Source organism: Pelodiscus sinensis, chromosome 31 (genome assembly GCF_049634645.1).
Source record: "Pelodiscus sinensis isolate JC-2024 chromosome 31, ASM4963464v1, whole genome shotgun sequence".
Classification (NCBI taxonomy): Eukaryota; Metazoa; Chordata; order Testudines; family Trionychidae; genus Pelodiscus; species Pelodiscus sinensis.
In genome coordinates this window covers 5,856,121-5,869,299 of record NC_134741.1, presented here as the reverse complement: position 1 = coordinate 5,869,299, position 13,179 = coordinate 5,856,121, and the positions used below count along the sequence as shown (strand labels likewise).

The 13,179-nt window shown below is 54.4% G+C and overlaps 9 non-coding genes across 9 annotated transcripts; 5 read left to right on the top strand and 4 right to left on the bottom strand.

Annotated features, from left to right (window-relative positions):
* Positions 1–832: 832 nt before the first annotated feature.
* On the bottom strand, positions 833–904 carry TRNAE-UUC (transfer RNA glutamic acid (anticodon UUC)). Its single transcript has one exon. It is a non-coding gene; the product is annotated as a tRNA-Glu (tRNA).
* Positions 905–2,090: 1,186 nt separating this feature from the next.
* On the bottom strand, positions 2,091–2,172 carry TRNAS-GCU (transfer RNA serine (anticodon GCU)). Its single transcript has one exon. It is a non-coding gene; the product is annotated as a tRNA-Ser (tRNA).
* Positions 2,173–4,130: 1,958 nt separating this feature from the next.
* Positions 4,131–4,203, top strand: TRNAA-AGC (transfer RNA alanine (anticodon AGC)). The gene has a single exon. It is a non-coding gene; the product is annotated as a tRNA-Ala (tRNA).
* A 142-nt stretch (positions 4,204–4,345) lies between these two features.
* Positions 4,346–4,450, top strand: TRNAR-UCU (transfer RNA arginine (anticodon UCU)). The gene is made up of 2 exons: positions 4,346–4,382; positions 4,415–4,450. It is a non-coding gene; the product is annotated as a tRNA-Arg (tRNA).
* A 1,940-nt stretch (positions 4,451–6,390) lies between these two features.
* TRNAC-GCA (transfer RNA cysteine (anticodon GCA)) lies at positions 6,391–6,462 on the top strand. The gene has a single exon. It is a non-coding gene; the product is annotated as a tRNA-Cys (tRNA).
* Positions 6,463–8,332: 1,870 nt separating this feature from the next.
* On the bottom strand, positions 8,333–8,414 carry TRNAS-UGA (transfer RNA serine (anticodon UGA)). Its single transcript has one exon. It is a non-coding gene; the product is annotated as a tRNA-Ser (tRNA).
* A 724-nt stretch (positions 8,415–9,138) lies between these two features.
* TRNAC-GCA (transfer RNA cysteine (anticodon GCA)) lies at positions 9,139–9,210 on the bottom strand. The gene has a single exon. It is a non-coding gene; the product is annotated as a tRNA-Cys (tRNA).
* Positions 9,211–11,486: 2,276 nt separating this feature from the next.
* Positions 11,487–11,558, top strand: TRNAE-UUC (transfer RNA glutamic acid (anticodon UUC)). Its single transcript has one exon. It is a non-coding gene; the product is annotated as a tRNA-Glu (tRNA).
* A 931-nt stretch (positions 11,559–12,489) lies between these two features.
* Positions 12,490–12,598, top strand: TRNAL-CAA (transfer RNA leucine (anticodon CAA)). The gene is made up of 2 exons: positions 12,490–12,527; positions 12,553–12,598. It is a non-coding gene; the product is annotated as a tRNA-Leu (tRNA).
* The last annotated feature ends 581 nt before the right edge of the window (positions 12,599–13,179 follow it).

The window sequence follows — 13,179 nt, the reverse complement described above, 5'->3', positions numbered from 1 at the left end:
GGGCGTTGGCCTGGCTTCCTGTCCCCAAAAGCAGGGCAACTGATGCCCAAATTCCTGCTGCTGCAGTGGCTACCTCAAGGCACCAGCTGGGGGGCAGGCTCTGGAGCCCAAGCCACACGGGGAGACTCAATATGACCAGGAGGCCTGGAGCGTGTGAGCCCTGCACAGAGGCTGCTGCTGGGGGCCTGCTTCAGTGGCCCAGCAGCTCATGTTCCCCTGAACCAGCTTCTCCCCCTGGAGCCACCCCCCAGGGCTGCTGAGGCCCCTGACATGAAGCAGTGGGACCATCAGAGGAAGGTGCCAGCCTTAGCCCTTCCTCCCAGCCTCCACCCCCCTCCCAGGGTCTTTCCTCAGCCCCTCCCCGGTTCTACATTCCCCACATAAAAACCAGAGAGTTTGTTCTTTCAAGGGAAAAGTCCTGATTGTATTACCAGCGGGGGGGGGGGGGGGAGTGGGAAAGGGGGTGTGTTGGGGGGGAGACACAGAGGGCAAAAAATGAGGAGTAAAGTTAGTTGGAACCAAGGGGCTGGGTTTGAACTACTGCAGAAAAAAGGACTCTGCCCCTGGAGCTGCCCTGTCCTCTCCAGAGCCCTTAGGCTGGCACCGGGGAGGCCTGAGCCCAGGCAATGCCCAGCCAAGGGGGAGGGAAGGGCTGGGGGATGTTCTGAAAGGCTGCTGGCACCATTATACCCTTTTTTTTAGCAGTGAGGGAGAGGTGGGAAAGGAGCCTGAGTTAACCTCTTGGGTCACAGCTGCTGTAACACGAGGCAAGAAAGTTGACTAAGGCCATGAAAGTTGACTATGGAGTTGTTTGGTAAAAGTTGCCAGGGGTTTCCCTGACTGGGAATTGAACCCAGGCCACAGCAGTGAAAGTGCTGGATCCTAAACACTAGACCATCAGGGACACATAAAACAAGTCTCCTTGCTCACCTACACTAGCCTTTCACAGGCCATTTAATGTCCACTTCCAGATGGGGGGGAGGGTTCATTCTCCCTTGCCCAGAGGAGAAAAGAACAGCCAAATAGAACAGCAAAGCAGCCAGACTGGGCCATGCCAGTTTGCCAGACCAAATAACTAGCCCCCCCGCTCTGGAGTCTCTGCCTCTCATGGGCCTTCTCATCCTCAGGCTCCGCTTTTTCTCCAGAAAGACCCTGCTCTGCTACAGTCACCTCCCTCCGGCTGTCACTCCTAGAGCAAAATGCATCCCCTTCATTCTGACTTTGTACATCTGGGGTTTTAGTACTCAGAACTGCACCTAACACCAGCATTGGCTAGTGAGGGGTCTGAACAGCTTCTGCAGAGAGGGAGAGAGAGAGACAGCCACTGTGGAGCATCCTTGTCAACTGTCTCAGAAAGCAGAGGAATGTAAATTCTTTGTCAGGTGGGACAGTGCCAGAGACAGAAATTCACCTTCTAAATGTCCCTTCTTCAACTTTAGCTCCTGATTAAGCCCCTTTGAAGAAGCCAGATACACAGGAAGGGCTGATCACACCCCTCTGAAAATCAGCTTTCCATGGGTATCGGTAGCTGGCTCCAAGTCATGGGACTTGACATCTCGTCTCCCTCCCGAAACCAGGGAAGTGTCTCCCACCGCTGCAGCCTCCTGAGGCTCTATGGCCGTGTCTGTACAGCAGGGACAGCAACACTCATAGCCCCACAGGGGGGCCCCTGGCCTAGCAACGTGGCCCCCTGAGCAGCCTCTGATGTTCCCTGCTTGAGCCCCAGAACCAGCCCTGAGTGACAGGGGCAGGGGGAGCAGCTCACACATGCCAAGGGGCTGGCCAGGGGCAGGACATGAGCCTGCAAGGCAGCAGTGACATCACAAGAAACTTTTGCAGCACCTCAGCTCATTGGCTGGGAGGCAGTGACCTCATAGAGGGACCATGGCAACAGCCAGGTGGGACATCTCAGGGACCCCCATGGCCTGGCTGCCTGGAGCCTCCTTTGTGAGGTTTCCCCTTGAGGGCAGAAGGGATTGAGGGTCCCAGCTGGGAGTGTCTGTGGAGATTTCCCCTGTGGGGCAGGCAGGGTTGCAGGAGAGGCTGGCACTGAACCTCTGAGAGAGGCAAGAGGATGGGCTGCAAACACCCGATGAGGATGGGATTTGAACCCATGCGTGCAGAGCACAATGGATTAGCAGTCCATCGCCTTAACCACTCGGCCACCTCACCTGAGCTGTTACAATTTGCTTCAAATCACCTGAAGTCAGCACTTCAGGGAACCTTTCTGCCACTTGCTGACTGGCCAAGGACACCCAGGGCGGGAAGGTTTTGGCTTTTCACAATGTTACCTGGCCTGTTGTACAAAGCTCAGTGATCGTAACAAACCCAAACACCCCTGGCTACATCTACCCTGTTTTGTGCAAAAGGTCTTGCCCAACAGTGTGTCCACACTGCCATGTGCTGTTGCACAAGAGAAGTGCTTTTCTGTAAAAGCAGCCATGGCAGTGTGGACGGTCTCCTGCACAGGGAAGCTCTGACGGGCATTTTAGATATTTGGCTTTCTTGAGCAAGAAACCCCTGTTGCCCGTCCATACTGCCTCCTTGTGGGCGAGTTCTTGCACAAGAGGGCTTATTACTCGTGGGGAGAGCAATAACTTCTGTGCAAGAAGCCCTGTTGTCTGATGCTGCACTATAAATTTACTTGCGCAAAAATGTGCCTTCAGTGTAGACGCTCTGCAAGATTTTACACAAGAGCAGTTGCTCTTGCACAAAAAGCCTGCAGTGTAGACGTAGCCCTGCAGTGTAAACAGCCTGAGAGACACGAGGAAATGAAGTGGCCAGAGCCTCCCCCCAGCAGGCTGGCCCTCAACAGGACGGGCACGTCTACACAGCACCCTCACCTCGAAGTGAGCTGTGCAATGTGAGTGGGCTGCCCGGGACCCCAGGGGAAGGTCTGTGGGGAGTTTCCAAGGCAACAACAGCTACAAAGTTTCATAATCTACACTCATGTGACTGTGATTTATTCCTCCACTAGCAAGTGTCTCTGAAGGGATGAGAAATGCAGGGCCCAGGTGCAGGGAGCCGGGTCACATTCTCCTGCCTGAGTCTCAATCCTGGCTGAAGCCTGGCTACAGAGAGAAGAGGCCAGTGCAAACAGCCCCATGGCAGCGAGGGAGTCAGTAGGTAGGTGGGTGGGTGGAGCAGGGAGCTGGAGGCAGAGTTCAGCTCTAACTCACTAGGGGTGCGTCCCATAGTTCAAAATAATCAATGCGCCTACAGGCAGTCCCTGGGTTACGTACAAGATAGGGACTGTAGGTTTGTTCTTAAGTTGAATCTGTAAGTCGGAACTGGCGTCCAGATTCAGCTGCTGCTGAAACTGATCAGCGGCTGATTCCAAGAAGCCCGGGGCAGGGGCTTCCTGTAGTCAGCCACTGGTCATTTTCAGCAGCTGCTGACTTGGGGACACCTGGGGCAGAGCAGCTGGGGTGCTGCTGGGTTGGTCCAGTGGCGCCCAGAGCGGCGCTACGGGACCAACCGGCAGCGCCCCAGCTGCTGTACCACAGGCGTCCGGAGCAAAGCCGCGGAGCACGGGGGCAGCGGGACAGCCCAGACGCGCTGTGGCTATCCTGCTGCCCTTGGGCTCCGTGGCTTTGCTCTGCTTTGCTCACCGTCCCCCTGGTCTGCAGCAGGGAGAAGGGGGAGCAGAGCAGAGCAGAGCAGAGCAAAGCCGCGGAACACGCGGCCAGCTGACAGCCCAGACGCATCTGCTCTGCTCTGCTCTGCATCTGCTGGGCTGTCAGCTGGCCGCGTGTTCCGCCGCTTTGCTTCCTCTCCCTGGTCTGCTGGAGACCAGGGAGAGGAAGGGCCCCGTTCCTAACTGCGGATCCAACATAAGTCGGATCCGCGTAACTCGGGGACTGCCTGTATTTTGAAATAGCTTATTTTGTAATTTGGGGCTGGCTACACAGCACTTCGAAATAAATCCGCATGGAGGGATGTCGGAATAGCGAGCCTGTTATAGCTTGAAATAAGGGGCTTGCTCTTAAGACGCGTCAGTGTGATATGAGCACCACGTCCTAAACCTCCGAGCTAGCCGACCCACAGGTGTGAGTCTCACAAGTAGCACTCGCAGGGATGTTGTGGGCTCTGGAACAAGGCGGGTGAGGCAGCAAACCCTTTTGCAGGCAGGGGAATTAGCTCAAGTGGTAGAGCGCTCGCTTAGCATGTGAGAGGCAGTGGGATCGATGCCCACATTCTCCAATTACAGCTCTCTCTTTTAATTTCAGTGGCCCCCTCCCTGTTCCTTCCTTCTCTCCCAAAAGAGACAGACACTCTTCCCCCCCCCCAGCAATTGCCATGCTGCAAAGCAGAGAGTGGAGATATCCAACTCACCAGCCCATCAGGCTCTGGGGTGCAATGGAAAGCATGTTGGACTTCTAAGCTGTAGTGGTTAATGTGAGATCAGCAGGACATTCAAAGGCTGTGGGTTCAAGTCCCACCAGAGTCACTTTAGCTGCTTCCTCATTTCCAGGATGCAGCTTTTACAGACCAGTCAATCCTTAGGCTGACACTGGGGTGGGCTGGCATCCAGGCAATTCCCAGCAGACCCCAGTAAGGGTGGAGGGAAGGGCTGGTCCTTGGGGTTAGGGCTGGGGGTTGTTCTGAAAGGACCATTTTGTCCCTCCCTGTCTCCTACTAGTGCTGAGCAACACTCAGGCTGTGACACGGCTGCCAAACATCCCGGACAGTTAATAATGAGCCAGACGGGTTTGTTGGCAGCTCAGTGTGCGGAGCCTTAGATGAAACATTTAAAGGTCCCTGGTTCAATCCCAGGCTTTGGCATGTCTCTCGGTGCAGCAGGGCCCTCTCTGCTCCCCTGGCCATGCTCGTGCCCTGTGATATCCCCTCATCTATCCTGGCAGCAGCCCATCTTTGCTTCTAAACCTCCCTCAGAGTGGCTGCTTCTGCTTCCTTGGCTAAAGTCCCCTCCCCCTGTGCATGTGGCTAGCAGGGATTGCTAGAGGGATCCATTTACATGTAGCTTCACTGAAACCCCCCTCATTGGCCTGCGCCCAGGTCAGTCCATGTGTGTGAAAGGGCCTCAGGGAGCACAGAGCAGAGGGATCCCCTCAACACACACACACAGTCCCAGCCCCAAGCCTCCCCCATATCCCAGATCCTGTGCCCTGACTTCTCTACCCTCCCACATCCTCACCCCTGCCCTGAGCCCCCCCCCACTCTCACACACTCCCCAAATCCCTGCCTTGAGCCTCCCACACTCCACATTTTAATTTCTTACAGGTACTGTCCTATCACAACCCCTCCCCCAACTTCCTGCCTTGAGCCTCCCCCTCCCTCCTGCCCAGCCCAAGGGGTGGTGCCCAATAGAACAGGCCCTGTGAGAAATGTGTCACTTTCACCCCTGGGAGCAGCTCAGCCAGGCAAAGGGGCTGCCTGGGGCAGGACATTAGCCCTGGAGGGCAGGGGTGGGTGTGGCAGTGACATCACAAGGGCCTTTTGCAGCCCCTCAGCTTATTGGCTAAAGGAGGTTGGGAGGTGATGACCTCACAGAGAGTCCATGACAATGGCCAGGTGGGACAGGCTGCAGGGCAGGGGCCATCTCCCCCCCCCCCCCATGGCTTTGCTGCAGGGAGTCTCCTTGAGATCTGCCCTTGAGGCCTTTTTGGAGCCTTCTCCTTTCCCACGACTCACTGACCTAGATGACAGACGTCGCTGTGGAGAAGGGAAGAGCCTCCAAGAAGGCCTCTGTAAATGCAGCAGCGGAATTAGCTCAAGTGGTAGAGCGCTTGCTTAGCATGCAAGAGGCAGTGGGATTGATGCCCACATTTTCCACTCAGGAGGGCAGCTTCCAATTTTTCTTTTCACTAGCAGAGCCAGCCATGGGGCTAAGTGGCTCCCTAACTCGCCCCGGCCCCCACTTCCTAGTTGCTGTCCCCAAAAGCCAGCCATGTTGGGGCAGAGAGCTGCTGGACACCAGCCCTCCTGGGCCAGACAGGAGCACTGGAGACAGGTTGCAGGTGGGGCAGAATTAGCTCCATTGGAAAAGTGCTGCCTTTGCAAGTGAGAGGTGGAAGGATTCACTCCCATCTTCTCCCACCTACTTGCTGGTGCTGAGGGGCCGGCCCCTTTCCTGCTGCCCCAACTCTTATTCCCACAATGCGCTTTGTGCAGGGGCCGTTGGTCTTTCTGCCAAGGTGCGTGGCTGGGAGCCAGGACTCAGGACCCTTCCTAAAATATACAAATCCCCCGCCCGCCTCAGGGGTCAGGTGGGTAACTTGCCTTGCATATGTGACAGCATCAGACCCCTCCCACCCGCCTGCTCAGTGCTGAGACGAAGCCCAAGGGTAGCACCTGGCTTGCGTGTTACACAAAAGCCTCTTGTTCCCTGTCCAGTTCCCAACATTGACTGCTGATATCAACTTTTGTGTGGGTGTAGCTCAGTGGTAGAGTGTTTGACTGCAGATCAAGTGGTCTTTGGTTCAAATCCAAGTGCCCCCTTGGAAAAAATTCCTTCTAGTGTAAACATTTTCCTTTCCAGTTCCATCACACTCTGGCTTTACATTGCCTGAGGTTCTTGACATTAATAAGAATCTTTAATGCAGAGCTACTCAACTTTGGGAGCCCTGGCAACCATAATCAATGGCATTTAACCAGGATGGACAGGGCAGGTGTCCCTAGCTGGTGTATTCCAGAAGCTGGGAATGGGTGACAGGAGGGATCACATAATAACCGTCTGTGTGAGGATTCCCTCGGGACAATGAAATTGGCTGCTGTTGTGAGACAGGATCCTGGGCTAGTTGGACAACTGGCATGGCCCAGTCTGGCTGCTTTGATGTTCTGTTTGGTTTCTGTTCTTGTCCCCTCTGGGCAAGGGAGAAGGGACCCCTCATCCTGTGAAAGGCTAGTGCAGGTGAGCAAAGAAGCATGTGTCCTGTGTCCCTGGTGGTCTAGTGGCTAGGATACAAAACTCTTGCTGGTCTGGTCTGATTCCCAGTCAGGGAAACCAGCCTGATGTTTCCCATGGCCACTGCCTAGTCATTTTTCTCACCTCATTGTCACATGTTACAGCAGCTGTGACCCAAGAGCTTACTTCAGGCTCCTTCCCACCTCTCACTCGCTGCTAAGGCAACACTTGCCATTTTCACATGGGGCAGAGCTGGTGACTCAAACTGCCCCTTCTCTCTCCTGCATGGGCAGCGCTACAGGAAGAGGAAGAGGGGCTGACAGCTGACATGGTTCCCTTCTGCTGTTTCATCTCTCAGGGCTTGTTTCTCCTTCCTTGTCCATAGCAGGCAGCTACACAAAAGCAAAACACCAAACCAGACAACCCTAGGGCAAGCACAGGGATTGAACCCACAGCCTTGGCATTATTAGCATCAAGCACTAAACACCTGAGCCAGCAGGCCCACAAGTGCCACTTTTGGAAAAGACACCACAGGCAGCTGCAGGGACATCTCTGCTGCTGTCAATGGCTCTTCTCTGACAGGGCCACTAGTGACTCGCTGTGATGTGGGCTGGCTAGTCCAGCTGGTCTGAGGCTTGGTCAAGCTCATCTTGCCCTACAGGGCCACTGGCAACAGCTGCTCTGTTGTGTGCTGCTGTGGGAAAAAACTTCCCTACCAGCGGCTGAACTAGCTTGGTGGGGAGAGTGTTAAACTGAAGATTTAAAGTTTCAATTCCAGGCTTAGGCAGAAACATTTGTCCCTGTGGCTGAACTGTCAGTTGGACTTTCTGTAGAGAACCTGTCTGTTCCCCCTAGAAGGGCCTTGTCTGCTCTGCCTCAGCCAGGTGAGGGGGAAAGAACTCTCCTTAGAGGTGGAGTGAAAGCAGCTACTTAGGGGCAGCTGCTCCAGTTCTCTGCTCTATAAGCTGAGTTATGGAGGGGCTGCTGCTTGGGCCAGGTGTCTCTGTCCACAAGGGCAGGAACAGAATCCTGGAATCACCTTCTGCCCAGACTCACCCTCTTGGGAACAGCTGGTTGTAGAGGTGAGGACAGAGGGTCTGTGCCCATCTGCCAGTAGCTCCTGGGGTGGGGGGCAGGGCTTTGTGTGTTGGTATCACACGTGACATCACGAAAGCCCTGATGCACATGGCTTGATACCCCTCCTGGAGCAGCAGCAGGCTGGGAGGGCGGCGCGCTGGGATGGAACAGGCTGTCAAGCCTCTTTGGCTCCTGCCATCTGCTGCTACATGGCACCAAATTTTGGAAAACCCTGTTCTCTGGACACGTCCCTTCTGCCTCGTAGAAAGAGCGTCCACTTCAGTCTGGACGTGGCACTGAAAGAAGTAGAAGGGGATTGACAGGGGATGGGGAGAGTGTTTCAGGGGTTTGTTGCTTTCGTTAGAGGTGTGGCCAAAACACAGGCCTCGCTGTGAGCAGGATTTGAACCTGTGCAGGGAAACCCTATTGGATTTCAAGTCCAATGCCTTAACCACTCGGCCATCACAGCTGTGAACTTAGCAGAGTTTGGGCAACAGCAAACAAAAGATCTCAGGGGGGAGGGGGCCACATAGTCACTCCCTTGGCAGGGGGGGCTGCTAGTCTGTAGCTGTGACAGGTGAAAAACCAACAAATGGTCCTAGAATGAGAGAATCCTGCCTTCTGTCCGTGTTTGCTGTCCCAGAGAGCGGCCCCATGGCTAAGCTGGCCCAGATACCTGCCAGGTACGGGGGAGGTGAGGGAGGCAGCCCCCAGTGGTGCCTGGCCAATGTGTCTGCTCTTCCCACCATCCCTCCTTATGTAGCTGGAGTCGGCTTCCTTCAGTTGAGCTTGGCCATATCCCCATGGCGGGAAGCCAAAGGCAGCAAGAGCAGATTTCTGGCCACTCGTCAGGTGCTCTCTGGTCTTAGTTGGACTCACTAAATCGAACACCAGAAGGTTGATGGCAGCCCGTCCTCCCCAGCTGAGTGTGGTTCTTGTTCTTCTGCACAGCCCAGCCCATGGAGACCAAGGACGTGCCGAGGGGCATCTACATCACACCCTTGTTGAATTGATGGAAACAGAAACCACACACACAGCTGGTTTCAGCTGAGGGACAAGTTTGCCTGGTTTATGCGTATTGGTGCCAGAAAACATTAAGGGTTTGTATTCTTTTAAAGCAGGAACATACAACAGAAATCCAGGATGCAATAGAACTGGAGAGATAAAGGTTTCTATTGAAAGAAGATTTTTCAAGGGGGCACTTGGATTTGAACCAAGGACCACTTGATCTGCAGTCAAACACTCTGCCACTGAGCTACACCCCCACACAAAACAGATACCTGTAGCCCGTGTTGTGCACTAGGCAGGGAACATATGCCTTCAGCCCCTGTTAGGCACTGGGCAGGGAACAAGAGGCTTTTCTGTGACACATCTCAGGTGGGATGGACCCTCACTGACCCCAGATTGTGATGGACCCTAACGAGGAATTTGTCCTGAAAGCAGCAGAGCTGGGGCAGGACAGAGGTTCTGTCTACACAGAAAAGTTATTTTGGAATATGGCCATTTAGAATAACAATGCCAAAGTCTGTGCAGCAATTCCGTTAATGTGAAATAATCTGAAATAACAGACGGGTTATTCCAGCTTCTGCAAACCTCACTCTATGAGGAATAACGCCTGTTCCCAATTAGCTATTTCAGAATAATGCGTGTGGAGATGCGCCACTTCTGCTACTTCAAAATGACCCCTCCCTAGGCCCATTCTAAGTTATTTCTCCCAGGGCTCTAAATCAGTAGCTCCTCTGCATTAGGGGAGCCTGACTTGGACTATTCTGAGGTTTCTCTGCAGTGTAGATGTGCTAGTTCGAAATAAACTATTTTGGAATCACTATTCGAGACCAGCTTATTCCAAAATCAATGTGCCGTGTAGACGTAGCCAGAGAGTCCTGAGAGATGAAGCTGTTGGTGGGAAGCCAGGAGAGCAGAGGCCAGTCTGAGACCTGAGTGCCCCAGGTTCCCACTAGAAGCTATGTATGTAGGTCCCATGGTATAAGGGGCAGCACTCAGGACTCTAAATCCTGCAATGTGAGTTCAAGTCTCAGTGAGACTGGCTGGGCTGGTTGATGTGAGAGCCTCATCCTCTGTGGGTTTTACATTCCTTGTCCTGAGGTTCCCCAGAGGCAGTTTTACTCCTGTGCTGGGTGTCTGAGGCCCAGTGGAGCTTGGTCCCCAGACTGATCAGACTTGTGCTCAGGTGCCTGATGCTCTCCCAGCTGTAGGGCAGGTCACCTGCTCAGCCCATGCTGGAGGCAGCCAGACAGTGTGAGCTGAACAGAGGGTTTGCGGTGGGGAGGGGGTTGTATATTTGGGGAAGGGTCCTGAGTCCTGGCTCCCAGCCACGCACTTTGGCACAAAGACCAACGGCCCTGGCAAAAAGTGCATTGTGGGAATAAGAGTTGGGGCAGCAGGAAAGGAGCCGGCCCCTCAGCACCAGCGAACAGGCAGGAGAAGATGGGAGTGAATCCTACTACCTCTGCCATGGCTTGGCCCAGGAGGGCTGGGGTCTAGCAGATTTTCACCCCAGCTTTCTGGGAGGCCAAGTAGGAAGGGGCCTCTGGAGGCTCATAGCCCCCTGGCCTGCTGTGTCTGTGGAAAGGGGAGCACCAGCCCCTCTCCCAACACTCCACCAGGCTCAGCAGCTCCGTGCCCACTAGGTGGGGTTTTTCGGAGACCAGGAAGGAAGAGGGAGGGGTCTCTGGGTGCTCAGAGCCCCCCGACTCTGCCTGTGAGAAGAAGGAAGGAGAACACCACAGACACTGAGGAATGTGGCTATTGATCCCACTGCCTCTCACATGCTAAGTGAGGGCTCTGCCCCCGGAGCTAATTCCCCCGGCTGTGAGCAGTTTTCCTGCCCCACCCACCATGGGTGGGCTACACGGGGCCAAATATCGGAAAAATCTCTTCCTCAAAAAGGATCAGCAGATTTACATTTCTTCTGCGGGAGGGGATGTTACAGGGAGCACAGTCTAGATGTAGTCTAGACTCCGGGGCGATGGGACAGAGTTTCATGTAATAATGACAGGGGTGCAGAAAGCAATACGAATTTTTTTCTCCAACTCAAGATCCCGGGTGACAGAATGAAACTGGTAAGTAGCCAAATTAAAAATAAATGAAAAAGAAGCATTTTTGTACCCAGTGGAACTCCTTGCCACAGGATGTTGTGAAGGGGAAATCTACGAGAAGGTCCAAAACAGAACTGGATAATTTAATGCAGGAAAGGTCAATCAATGGCATTTAACCAGGATGGACAGGGCAGGTGTCCCAAGCTGGTGTATTCTAGAAGCTGGGAATGGGTGACAGGAGGGATCACTTAACAATTGTCTGTCCTGAGGATTCCCACTGGGCAATGAAATTGTCTGCTGTTGTGAGACAGGATCCTGGGCTAGTTGGGCAACTGGCATGGCACAGTCTGGCTGTTCTGCTGTTCTGTTTGGTTTCTGTTCTTGTCCCCTCTGGGCAATGGAAAATGGACCCATGTCCTGAAGGGGACAGAAAGTGGCCTGTGAAAGACTAGTTTAGGTAAGGAAAGAGCCTTGTTCACATGTTCCTGATGGTCTAGTGGTTAGGATTCAGCACTTTCACTGCTGAGGCCTGGGTTCAATTCCCAGTCAGGGAAACCAGCCTCACTTTTTACCTGACATCTGCCTACTCGTTCATCTGACCTCATTGTTACAGCAGCTGTGACCCAAGAGGTTCACTCAGGGCCCCTTTCCCACCTCTCCCTCACTGCCAAGACAGCACCTGCCATTTTCACAAGCCCTTCAGAAGGGGCAGAGCTGGGTCACTCAAACTGCCCCTCCCCTCTCCCATGCAGGCAGCCCTGCAGGAAGCTCTGTGGCACACACAGCACGAGCCCAGCGCGCAGTCAGGTCAGCACAAGATCCATTGGTTCAGTTTGGTTGTTGAAGGAGACAACCCAGAACTGGCTCCAGCCCCCACTCAGTAACCTGGGGAAATGACCCACCAGGCCTGGGCCCCTCGGAGAGGCAACGATTCCCCACTGGCCAGGGCAGAGCCTCCCTCTCACACAGTCATGGAGCCTTCTCCCCCTGGTCCTGCCTCCCCTTCACTCAGCTCTCACTGCTCGGTGCTGCCAGGGAGGGGCCTCACTGCGAGAGCCGCCTGGGCAGGTTCCTGCCACAGAGACACGTCCCAGAGCAGGACGGATGCTCAGACCGACACTGAGTGTTGCTCAGCGCTGGGGTGAGACAGGGAAGGAGAAAAGGGTCTAATGGCGCCTGCAGCCTTTCAGAACAGCCCCCGGCCCCACCCCAAGTACCAACCCTGCTCAGGATCCCCAAGGGCACTGACACAGACTCCCTGGCACAGGACAATCCCAGGCCTCGGTTCTGCAGGCCAGCGGTTTCCCCTCTTCTGTTTCCTGTCAACTCCCTGTAAAACACCCCACAACGGTAGATGAGGGTGAGTGGGGATAAACCCAGCTGTGCTGTAGAGCGGCTGTTAGGTGGGGAAAGAGAGGTGCTCCCTTTGCCTCCCGAGCAACTCACACATGTAAGAAAACTTTGGTTGAATATCTTTGCACAGCTGTCAGGATGGCCGAGTGGTCTAAGGCGCCAGACTCAAGGTGCTATCTTTCCCTCAGTTGGGTGTTCTGGTCTCTGAATGGAGGCGTGGGTTCAAATCCCACTCCTGACATCTCTTCCCTTTTATATCTAGAGAATTGACCTCATTTCAATGACTCCCCTGACATTGCAGGATCCCTTGCTCAGCATTTCTCCCAGGCTGCATCTACACAGCAGCGTTCCTTGGGAATAACGGCCATTATACTGCAATAACAATGGGAGCGTCAACACAGCGATTCCATTATTCCGACTTCTGTAACGCTCCATCCAGACCAGTGGTCTGAGGAGCCAGGAAGTTTCCAGGCTGCAGACAGACAAGCCCACAGGCAAGAGAAAGTGGAGTCGTTGGGACTTCAGCCCAGCAGGGTCTCTGTGTGGCTCCCAGACCTTTTGTTTCCCATTTCCAGGGGCAAACATTCAGCAACACTCACAGGCCCCACAGGAGGGGGCTGGTTTGATGCTTCACCCCACGGCCCAGCAACAAGCCCCCAAACTTCCCCTGTTCTAAGAGCCCGGTTTGCTGTGTGAATTTTGTGTGGCAGGTGACATCAGGCCTGGGCATCAGGATTATCTGCCAGTTCCCCTGGCCCTGGGGCTTTGCTGTCTTCACATCTGTGATGGCCGAGTGGTCAAGGTGTTGGACTAGAAATCCAA